At 41.3% G+C, this 11343-nt stretch overlaps 1 long non-coding RNA gene across 1 annotated transcript; it reads left to right on the plus strand.

Annotated features, from left to right (window-relative positions):
• The first annotated feature begins 9911 nt into the window (after positions 1–9911).
• LOC124476128 lies at positions 9912–10729 on the plus strand. Its single transcript, XR_006957007.1, has 3 exons — positions 9912–10005; positions 10171–10229; positions 10424–10729. It is a non-coding gene; the product is annotated as an uncharacterized LOC124476128 (long non-coding RNA).
• The last annotated feature ends 614 nt before the right edge of the window (positions 10730–11343 follow it).

The raw sequence follows: 11343 nt of genomic DNA on the forward strand, positions 1-11343 counted from the left end.
TAAGCTCAATGTACATATCTTGTTTGGTCGATTGTGGAAAAAAATTCGAACCGTTTTTAGTTATGGAGAGTCATCTCGCTAGCTCGATAATGAGAAATGTAGCTAGAATCCACACCTCAAACAAGTTAACCTAGACGCAAAACTGTACATCCAATCCCAAAAATAAGGATATTTTCCGAGACCCAAGACTCTGCCGAAACCATTGATGTCCTTTATATGTCTGTGCGGTCAGAAATACGACTCTACCGGCAGTTTAAAAACACGTCTACTTTCGAAATTCTCTGACGAATTGTACCCACCTCTCCATTGAAGTTAGTGAGAGAATTTGAAAGACTGCTCTCGCTTCAAGGCTCAAAGCTGAAAATCTATAAATGTGAGCTCTTTAGTAGTTAAATTGGCTGAAAGATGACAAGCTTTCCTACATTTTAAGGTAAAACTTGTTTCTGTAAGTTAAACTAAATGAACGTCAGAGGAATTTGTTTGACAATTTAGTTGAATATCAGAAAAAGAGCAGCCAGCTGAGTGTGCCACCCCAGCTAGCAGGGAGGAGTCGGGCCGATTCCGGTGTTGTATCACCCGATGCATGACTCTCTGGATTGGCACCCCCTCGCGGGAGCGCGCACCATTCAAAGAGTGAAGGATTTCGTCTTGATATCGCATCCGAAAGAAGAAGGGGAGACAGAAGTCTCACATTATACCGTCTTTGTTGTTGAATTCAAGAGAAGGATGTCTGTTATCTGTGTAAATATCAGATGCTATTTTCAACACAAAATCCTTAAAATTCGTCATTCAAACGCTATAGTAACGAACGCGAACCAACATTCTTGCTCCACGACATCGCATTCTGAAGACATATACCCCAGTGTGATCATGATTACTGCTACACAAAATGTATTTTGTGTAGCAGGTTCAGAGTATTTCACATGGCATGGCTCTTTATACTAATGTATAGGTTCAAAGGCATGCGATTTTAATGCAGTTAGCCTGTACGTATAGGGTGGCTTCTTCAGACAGGTCGAAAACAACAGCCTTCTGATCCAGAATAGGTTATCAGCTGTCCTGAAAAGGGACCAAAGGATCACATGCCGAGACTACAAAAGACAAGTACTAAAAACAATGTATCAACCATGTATCAACATCATAAGAACCATCAAATCCTTTTTTAAGATAGGTAATATTATTCTTATTGTTTAAGTCAATGAAATAAATGAAAAAATAAAACATCATACACATGTATTGGTATTCAATTTATGCTATTAAATGTACACCACGATGGCGTAGAAAAGATAGAAACATATGCGGGGGGAGAGCATTTCATGGCAGGTTTTCCACTAGATGTAAGTGCAATGCACCCCCTGCTAACCCTGACTAGGAAAGTGTCACATGCCTGAAACTTGCTGTGCTTACTCATACTAAGGCCCTCAGTGTACATTAAGAATCATTTGATGCTGGGAGATACAGAACAGACAATAGAGGGGGGGTGCATCTCACGACAGGCTTGTTGTATTCCTTCTTGTCACAAAATGCACCCCCCGTTAACCCTGACTAGGAAAGTGTCACATGCCTGAAACTTACTGTGCTTACTCATACTAGTGCCCTCAGTGTACAGTAAGAATCATTTGATGCTGGGATATACAGAACAGACAATACAGGGGGGGTGCATCTCACGACAGGCTTAATGCACCCCCCGCTAACCCTGACTAGGAAAGTTACATGCCTGAAACTTACTGTGCTTACCCATACTAGTGCCCTCAGTGTACAGTAAGAATCATTTGATGCTGGGATATACAGAACAGACAATACAGGGGGGGTGCATCTCACGACAGGCTTGTTGTATTCCTTCTTGTCACAAAATGCACCCCCAGCTAACCCTGACTAGGAAAGTGTTACATGCCTGAAACTTGCTGTGCTTACTCATACTAGTGCCCTCAGTTTACAGTAAGAATCATTTGATGCTGGGATATACAGAACTGCCTTGACATGAAAAAGTACTTTGTGAAGATGTACCTCAAACATTAACAAAGAAAATAACACAAAACGGAGTCACGTATTTATCATACACTAGATTGTATTGTTCAAGTTCAAGTTTTTTTATTTGTCAGGTACACAGAACAACACAAGGTCAGACTGGGCACTGAAATTCTTAAGACAAGACAACGCAAGCACCTGTCATAACATATAAGTACACAGAACATAATTTATATCTATGCTGAGCTTAAAAAAGTGAAACTTCCTAAATATACAGATAGCAATAACTAATTGACTATACTAACCCTAATACTAAAACTTTCTAAATTACAGATTCCAATAAATAATACGCTATACTAACCCTAAATGCACATAAAACCTATTTCAACCCTATAACCTATACTAACCTAAGTGGAGTACAGTACAATAGTGCAAAATTGCAGATCAGTGACTGTCAGTGACCATACAGGAGCCTGGTGGCGAGGTACAGTGAGGTACAGTAGTGCAATGTTACTGGTAGTGCAACCAGTAGCTGAAAGTGACAGTGTATAAGTGACTAGTGTGCAGTAAATCAATGTCCATATCAGTGTCAGTTCAGAAGTCTGATGGCCCTTGGGTAGAAACTGTTGTCCAGTCTGTGTGTGCGCGACCGGATGCTGCGGTAAAGCCTGCCAGAAGGCAACGGGGTAAAGAGACTGAAGGATGGGTGGGAACAGTCTCTTAGAATCTTGCCGGCTTTTCTTAGGCAACGTGTGTGGTAGGTGTCCTGTAGGGCTGGGAGCTTCCTGCCAATGATGAACTCAACAGAACGGACCACACTACGTAGGGCCTTGCGGCCCCTGTCTGTGCAGCTCTCATACCACACTGTAATGCAACCAGTCAGAATGTTCTCTATAGTGCATGTGTAAAAGTTAGTGAGGATGACTGAGTCCATACCAAACTTCTTCAGTCTCCTCAGGAAGAAGAGGCGCTTACGGGCCGATTTGACCACCTTGTCCGTGTGAACAGACCAGGTGAGGTTGTTGCTGATGTTCACCCCGAGGAGCTTGAAGCAGCTGACCTTCTCCACTTCAGATCCATTGATGAGTAGGGGTGCATGCTCCTCCTCCTGCCGCCTCCTACAGTCCACAATCATCTCCTCGGTCTTGCTGATGTTGAGAGAGAGGTTATTGTCCTGACACCATGATGTCAGGGTGTCAACCTCCTCTCTGTAGGCTGACTCGCCACTGTCAGAGATGAGGCCCACGATGGTTTTGTTGTCAGCAAACTTAACAAGGAGGTTGGAGCTGTGTGTTGCTGCACAGTCGTGAGTGAACAAGAACAACAGGAGAGAGCTGAGCACACAGCCCTGGGGGTGCCTGTGTTGGTGATCAGTACAGATGAGGTGCGGTCACCGATTCTCACCACCTGTGGCCTCCCCATCAGGAAGTGGAAGATCCACTTGCATAGGGAGGTGCTTAGTCCCAGGTCCACAAGCTTGGAGACCAGTCTGGAGGGGATGATGGTGTTGAATGCTGAGCTGTAGTCAATGAACAGCATCCTCACATACATATTCCCTTTGTCTAGGTGGGAGAGAGTGGTGTGCATAGTCAGAGCGATGGCATCGTCTGTAGACCTGTTGGACCGGTATGCAAACTGCATAGGGTCCAGTGTGGGGGGCAGCGAGGAGCAGATGAATGATTTGACTAGCCACTCAAAGCACTTCATGATGACAGAGGTCAGTGCTATCGGGCGATAGTCATTCAAACATGTGACCTTGGTGTTCTTGGGCACAGGAACAATGGTGGTCCTCTTGAAGCAGGTGGGGAGTACAGACAGGTTAAGGGAGAGGTTGAAGATGTCACTGAAGACCCCTGCCAGCTGGTCAGCGCAGCCCCTGAGGACCTTACCTGAAATGCCGTCTGGGCCAGGTGCCTTGCGAGTGTTGATCTTCTTAAAGCACATCCTCACCTCAGCTACAGTTAGTGTAGGCACACCACTGGCTTGGCCTTCAGGTAGCTCCACTGCAGGGGGGTCACTGTCCCTCTCAAAGCGAGCGTAGAAGGAGTTCAGCTCATCTGGCAGTAGGACAGAGGACTGGGTCTCATTGTAGCCTCTCCACATGCGCCTGGGGTCAGAACCATTGTTGCTGGACTCCACCTTTGTCCTGTAAGCCCTTTTCGCTGCTTTGATGGCCTTCAGAAGGTCATAATATTGGTTATGCATATAACTACAACAGGAAGGAACTACTGTATCCCAAAATCAAAATACCTACTAGCAGGTAATATGGGACTGCAACTGCATTGCAAATAATAAAAGGTTTATATTACTTAATTTCATTCAATATATTTAATTTTATAGTGTCTGTTATTCACAGAAATGTAACTTTGCCAACAAGTGCATCTTTATAATAAAACATGAAGCAAGACTGATGGGCCTACATTTGTTTTAATGATGTACTTTCTTTTGTAATAAACGCATGTTGAGTTCCAAATGGGCTATTTACAAATATGTAACAGTTTAAGAATCATCACATGGTCTAAAAGGAACGATGACGCGTTGTTTTCCCCTTCTACAATTTGGGGTACAATTAGTTCCTTAAAAAAACGAATTCCATAAAAATTTCCAGCATGGATCCTAGTCTGTACAAACAAATTTTTGAGTATAAGGTAAACGGCAAGTATTCCTCTGGGATTTCCAAAGCGAACAGAAATGAAATTCGCCGAAAGGCTTCGAAATATGATGTCGAAGGTGAGAGACATTTTCTACATTATTCAAGAAAGGTTGTCAGAGTATACTCTGTAGGCTATAGCCTACTCATAGATAGCTAGCTTCAAATGTAGCCTATACAACATCCAAACTGTACGAACTTTCCACACATAATTTCTCACACAATTTTTTCCAATAGGCCCCCAGTAATTGGATTTGGTCGGACACACGCTTCTCGAAAAATTTGTAATTTAAACAAAATTGATTATTATTAATGTATTATATATAATATACATATATTATATTTATATATATCCTACATAATATATATAGCAAATCATACGGATGATTCACAACATTTAGACTGAAAGTGATAGTTTTAGCAAACACAACGTCCGCGCCTGAAGCAGGGCCTAGTCAGCTATATTATTGATAACAATCCCCAAACCATTTATGCACGTGCAGTACAGGCATTTCCCCATTATGACAGGAATTTAATTTCAGTAATAAAGGATTATCATAGGTATATATTTCATTGCTCAAATTTCCCGCATTTGCCGTGAGACTTGCCCATGTTGACAAGTTCACATGATCTCACACAACAATTTACCTATTTTTCACGCTGAGAGGCTAAGGGATCATTTATCCCACTATACGAGGCACAGGCATACGGAGTGAAGTTTTGAACAATGAAAGAAAAATAGGTGGCAGCAATGACTTTATTATGGTTATATATACATGAAGTAACAGAATGATGTCTTTAATTAGTCTTGCAAAATAATGCTGATGGTATGATGGTATTGCAGACTCTGCTACAGCCAGCTGTATCAATATAAAACACAATGTTTATTTGATCATTTAAAACAATTAATGTATTTCTCAGGAGAATTGTTGTACTACATTAAAGGACGTAGTAAAGGTGCCAGCAAACCCAAAGTGGTTTGCGGAAGTGAAGAGGCAAATGAAGTTTTTGTAGACTTTCATGCCAGTTCAACAGGGGCTCACACTGGACAAAAGAAAACCTGGGATGCAATACGCAAAAGGTTTTTCTGGCCCGGAATGGCTCAAGACATTGAGAAATGGGTAAGTACAGTAGGCTTTGCAACTAATTTACTTCTGCCAGTGTACTTCCACAACAATTGATCTGGCCCACTTAGATGTATGAATTGTCATTCGCCAAACATTTGTCAGACGATGGCTAACCTTTTAATGTACGTGTTATACAGGTGTCAGAATGTGTGGTTTGCCAGGCCAGTCAACAAATGATTAAGCAGGAAGTTGTATACACCCCTATAAAGGTATAGATATGGTTGGTTGACATATGCTGTATACCATGCTACTTAAACTTAATTTCTCCCACAAAATATGTACTATACAACCACCTCACCATTGTTTTTTTCACAGTGTTAGGGCAATGAAGCGAGCTCTGAAAACATTTAACTGCAAATTTTAGTTTGTTTATGTAGAAAAATATTTTTAAAAATTCATATTCACAATGAAAGTGGTAGTAATTTTTATCAACACAAACGAATGAAACATAGGACCATAGGGATGTTGCTGCTATTCTAACATTCTTTGTTCTGCTTTTTTGAGGTCACACAGCCATTTGAACTTGTGGGGATGGATTTAATAGGAAAACTTACAGAAACTAAGGACGGACATCAGTACATATGTGTTATGATAGATTACCTGACAAAATGGCCACAGGCCTATCCTCTAAAAACTAAAAGTGCAGCTGAAGTAACAGAGTGCATTATCAGGTTTTTCCACCAATTCGAGGCTCCAAAAAGAATCCTTACGGATCAAGGAAGGGAGTTTGTGAATGCGGTAATTTTGGAAACCTTTACCCTAACGATTTAACCAATTAATTTGAATGTTTTGAAATGTCATATTTTTATACACTTCTGCGGTACAGTTAAAATGCTAGATATCCTGTAAAAGTACATCCTATTTTAAGGATCCTATTTTTCATCTTACAATTTCAAAAGTTGATTAAATCCATATTTCAATGTCTGGAACTTGAGTGTACTTTATATTTACAGATAAACAAGAACGTGTGTGCCAAGCTTGGCATTGAACGAAGCCTTTGCTCTCCTTACCATCCACAGACAAATGGATTAGTGGAGAGGATGAATGGGACTATTCAAAGGTAAAGAAAATGTAGCTTGATAGGTCCTAAGTTTGTGAAGCGTCTAAATATACTTATTGCACATGAACAATCTTGTATTGATTTGTATATAATATAATAAATACAGTGTTTTTCAAAATATGGCAGTTGTGAATAAAAATCTGAATGTGTTTACTTTTCAGAGCACTCAGCAAACTGGTTGGCCATAGAACCGATTCATGGGATCAGTATTTGGATGCTGTTATGTTTGGGCTCCGAACAAAGACGCAGGTTACCTGCAAATTTTCCCCCTACTTCCTCATGTTTGGGAGAGAAGCTCGCTACCCTTCAGAGGTGCCAGAGCACTACTTGGTTGGTGAATTCATTATTCAAAATGTTCAATGTAATGTCAGTTTTGTAAATGCAATGTAATGTCAATGCAATTCTATGCAAACTACATTTTCTATTACAAATGATACACTACTGCTACCTCGTCTAACATACACAATGATGAAGATCATGAATTTGGACTGAAATAACATCATCATTTTTGTTCACAGTTGGACAACAGTGTTGAGGCTGTTGTGGCAGAGGAGGCTGTGTCGGCGGGCATTAAGCGCCTGGATGACATCAAGGACATCGTTGCTGACAACATTTCAAAGCAGCATGAGCGCACTCGCCGGAGACTAAAGTCAGGTGCTCCCAAACCCAATTTCAAAGTTGGAGACCAGGTCTGGAGGCAAAATATAAGGAGCCAGCAGAGAAAGGGTGGCAAGCTCGATGCCAACTTCCTTGGCCCTTACAACATAACGGCAATCCAGGGGAAAAGTGCCGATTTGCAAGGGGAAAATGGTGCTGTTTTCCTAAAAGTGAATGTGGATCACCTGAAAATAGTGAAGATGGAGAGGCCACGCATACCACGTATGATGAACAAAACAGTTACGCCAACCACACCAGCACCAGCACCAGCAGCCACCCCATCACCAGCACCATTAGCCGCCACAGCACCAGCAGCCACCACAGCACCTGCAGCCACCCCAGCACCAACAGCCACCCCAGCACCTTCACTAGCAGCCACCCCAGCACCTGCACCAGCAGCCACCACAGCACCAGCAGCCACCACAGCACCTGCAGCCACCCCAGCACCAGCAGCCACCACAGCACCAGCAGCCACCACAGCACCTGCAGCCACCCCAGCACCAGCAGCCACCACAGCACCAGCAGCCACCACAGCACCTGCAGCCACCACAGCACCAGCAGCCACCCCAGCACCAGCAGCCACCCCAGCACCAGCAGCCACCCCAGCACCTTCACCAGCAGCTACCCCAGCACCAGCAGCCACCCCAGCACCTGCACCAGCAGCTACCCCAGCACCAGCAGCCACCCCAGCACCTGCACCAGCAGCCACCACAGCACCTGCACCAGCAGCCACCACAGCACCTGCACCAGCAGCCGCCACAGCAACTACAATTGACAAATGTATTGATTTTATTATTATTGCATAGCCTACTTACTTTACGTTTTTAAAGGTATGAACATAAGTGTTTTGAAAGTCCTGTAAGCAAGAAAACATAGGCTAAAGTAGATGGTAAGACAATTGATAACCTTGGTACCATTTAAAAAAAAGTTATTTGAATTGATATGTTCCAGTAGTGAATTATTGTTTTACAAAAATTTTAATGGTTACAAAAATGGTTAAATTAATTGATGTTGAATTTCTGCAGATGTGCAGGAGGCCTGGGCGGGGAAACACGCACATGTCATCCTCTCAAAGATTGGGCCATACAAATTGTTTTTTTGGGATATTGCAAGGATTGGTCCCAACCAGGAGCTTGAGAGTGAGGTATTATCTTGTTAATATTTTATAAAAACTGATACATTACTTTCCTCTGGGATCAGTTATGAACTATCTATGCATTTAAACAAGAATCAGTTGTCTATTAACAAATATTATAATGCATTGTAATGCAATACAGTGACCTTCAAGATCATCCAATGACTTATCTTCAATGTTGTATAAATACAATGGGTACAATGTATCAGTAAATATAGAACTGCATATTTCTCACATATGGTTGCTTTATTCTGTAATTTTCAATCTTTCATAGGCAATTAACGCATACTTGACAGCGCTTGTGCGGAACTGCAACAGCCGCAATGCAGATGCAGCTGCTGTCATCGACAGCTTTGCAATGACTTCCATATGGGAAGGGAAACGGTCAAAACTTCGGGTATGTATTGGATTGTTATGCATATGATATTTATTTCTCAAGTAAAGCCTTTACTTTCATAATGTCTTCCCATTTCCAGATAGATCCAATGGCACACCAACTGATTGTGGGAATGGTGAATGCGCACCATCACTGGATGTTGACGGTGAGTGTAAATACAGTGTGTACAGTGTGAAACTTGATTTTTCAAGCTCTGTATGAGCAGTTATGTAGGCCTTCTTTACAGTTCACCTACCTTTCAAATTTAAATGATAAAGTATAAATCTTTTAATGCATAGTCTCTCAGAGTTGCACATTTTCAGTTCTAACAGATACAGTGAGTTGGGCTTAAAGCATTTTATTTTTCAATGTACAATAAGTCTGGTACCCACAAGAAAAAAGATGCCTTTTCTTGGATCCCCTGGGGGAATCTCAAGCTAACCTAAAGAGGTGCCTGGAGACAACCAGGTAAATACATTCAAATTGAGTTTATAGAACAAAAGTATTAACACCATAGTGTCAGACAGAAATAAGTCGTACAAGATGTTCAATCAATGATTGTGCAACAGTTTTCACAAGCAATATTTTTATACTTAAGGGCATTCATGCGGAAGAAAGGCTGCAATGTTTCTCGATGGGCATGCAGCACCCTCCCTCATGCACGTCAGCAAGACAGCACATCGTGTGGTGTCCTTGCCTTAAAGGTGAATATACTGTACTATACATTACTTAAACAATGTGGTCAACCTCAAAGTCCGTAATATCTTTTTTCTTAAGGATAACTACTTTCATGCATGAATGTTTGTATGTATGAATGTTTGAGTATTTACTGTAATGGACCTTTATTTTTGTGGTTTAGGATTTTGGATCTTGTCAGACTATGTATTTATGTGATCATGCTTATCTACTAATCATGTTATCTTTAGTTTGCTGAGAAAATAATGAAGGGAGAGGCAATAAACATCAAAACAACACAGAAGGCAGTGAACAAGCTGAGGCTAGATGTAGCCACTGCCCTCCTCCGAGAAACTGGTGTGTTATTGTTTTAGCTGATCGTTGTCAATCTCCAAGCTCTTGGAAGTGCTTGTTTTTTAATACAGATGAGAGCATACAGTCAGTGAAGTACAATAATGAAAAATGTCATTTAACTGTTAACTTATTTGGTGGAATATTAATGAATACTGATTGTCTTAACAGACAATCTCAGCAACCTGTGCCACTACTGTGGGATGGAGGACAAGGATGAGCCACTATGGGTAATATTTAAAAAAATCTTTACATATTTTTCAGTTTTTAGACTTCAAGATTAGTTTGATTTCTGTGATAATTATAAATTTGTATTTCATTATTACAAGAATGACTAAATCAGAAACAGTACGATTAACACTCAGTTTAATAGAAGTGATGGTGCCCAAATTAAAGGACTTCCATTGTTAATCAATTTTCTAAGATCTGCTGCGACATCTGTGGGAGATGGTACCACCACGAGTGCGTGCAGAGGCCTACACTGGAGGAGGACTACTGGTGCCTTGCATGCACATAATCCCCTAAATAAGAAATGTGTTGTCATAAGTTAATTTGTCTGTATTGTTATATATTAGTTTGTGTGTCAAACAAAGTTTAATTATTATTGATCTATTTTCAAGTCATTTCGTATGACTTTCTGTAAACATGTTTTTTTAAATGTTATTTAATTTGTTTTGGAATTAATCATTGTTAGGCTGGTTTTAAGCTGGTGTTATTAAAATAATAATTTTGTGAAACAAAGGCTTCCTTTATATTTGGGGATTACCTGCATGAGTAAGTTTGGTGAGTGTGTGCATTGCACAAGATGGGGCTAGTATGAGTAAGCACAGTAAGTTTCAGGCATGTAACACTTTCCTAGTCAGGGTTAGCTGGGGGTGCATTTTGTGACAAGAAGGAATACAAACAAGCCTGTCGTGAGATGCACCCCCCCTGTATTGTCTGTTCTGTATATCCCAGCATCAAATGATTCTTACTGTACACTGAGGGCACTAGTATGAGTAAGCACAGTAAGTTTCAGGCATCTAACACTTTCCTAGTCAGGGTTAGCAGGAGGTGTATTAAGCCTGTCGTGAGATGCACCCCCCCTCTATTGTCTGTTCTGTATATCCCAGCATCAAATGATTCTTACTGTACACTGAGGGCACTAGTATGAGTAAGCACAGTAAGTTTCAGGCATGTGACACTTTCCTAGTCAGGGTTAGCGGGGGGTGCATTTTGTGACAAGAAGGAATGAAACAAGCCTGTCGTGAGATGCACCCCCCCTCTATTGTCTGTTCTGTATATCCCAGCATCAAATGATTCTTACTGTACACTGAGGGCACTAGTATGAGTAAGCACAGTAAG

The sequence above is a fragment of the Hypomesus transpacificus genome, chromosome 13, assembly GCF_021917145.1.
Source record: "Hypomesus transpacificus isolate Combined female chromosome 13, fHypTra1, whole genome shotgun sequence".
NCBI lineage: Eukaryota > Metazoa > Chordata > Actinopteri > Osmeriformes > Osmeridae > Hypomesus > Hypomesus transpacificus.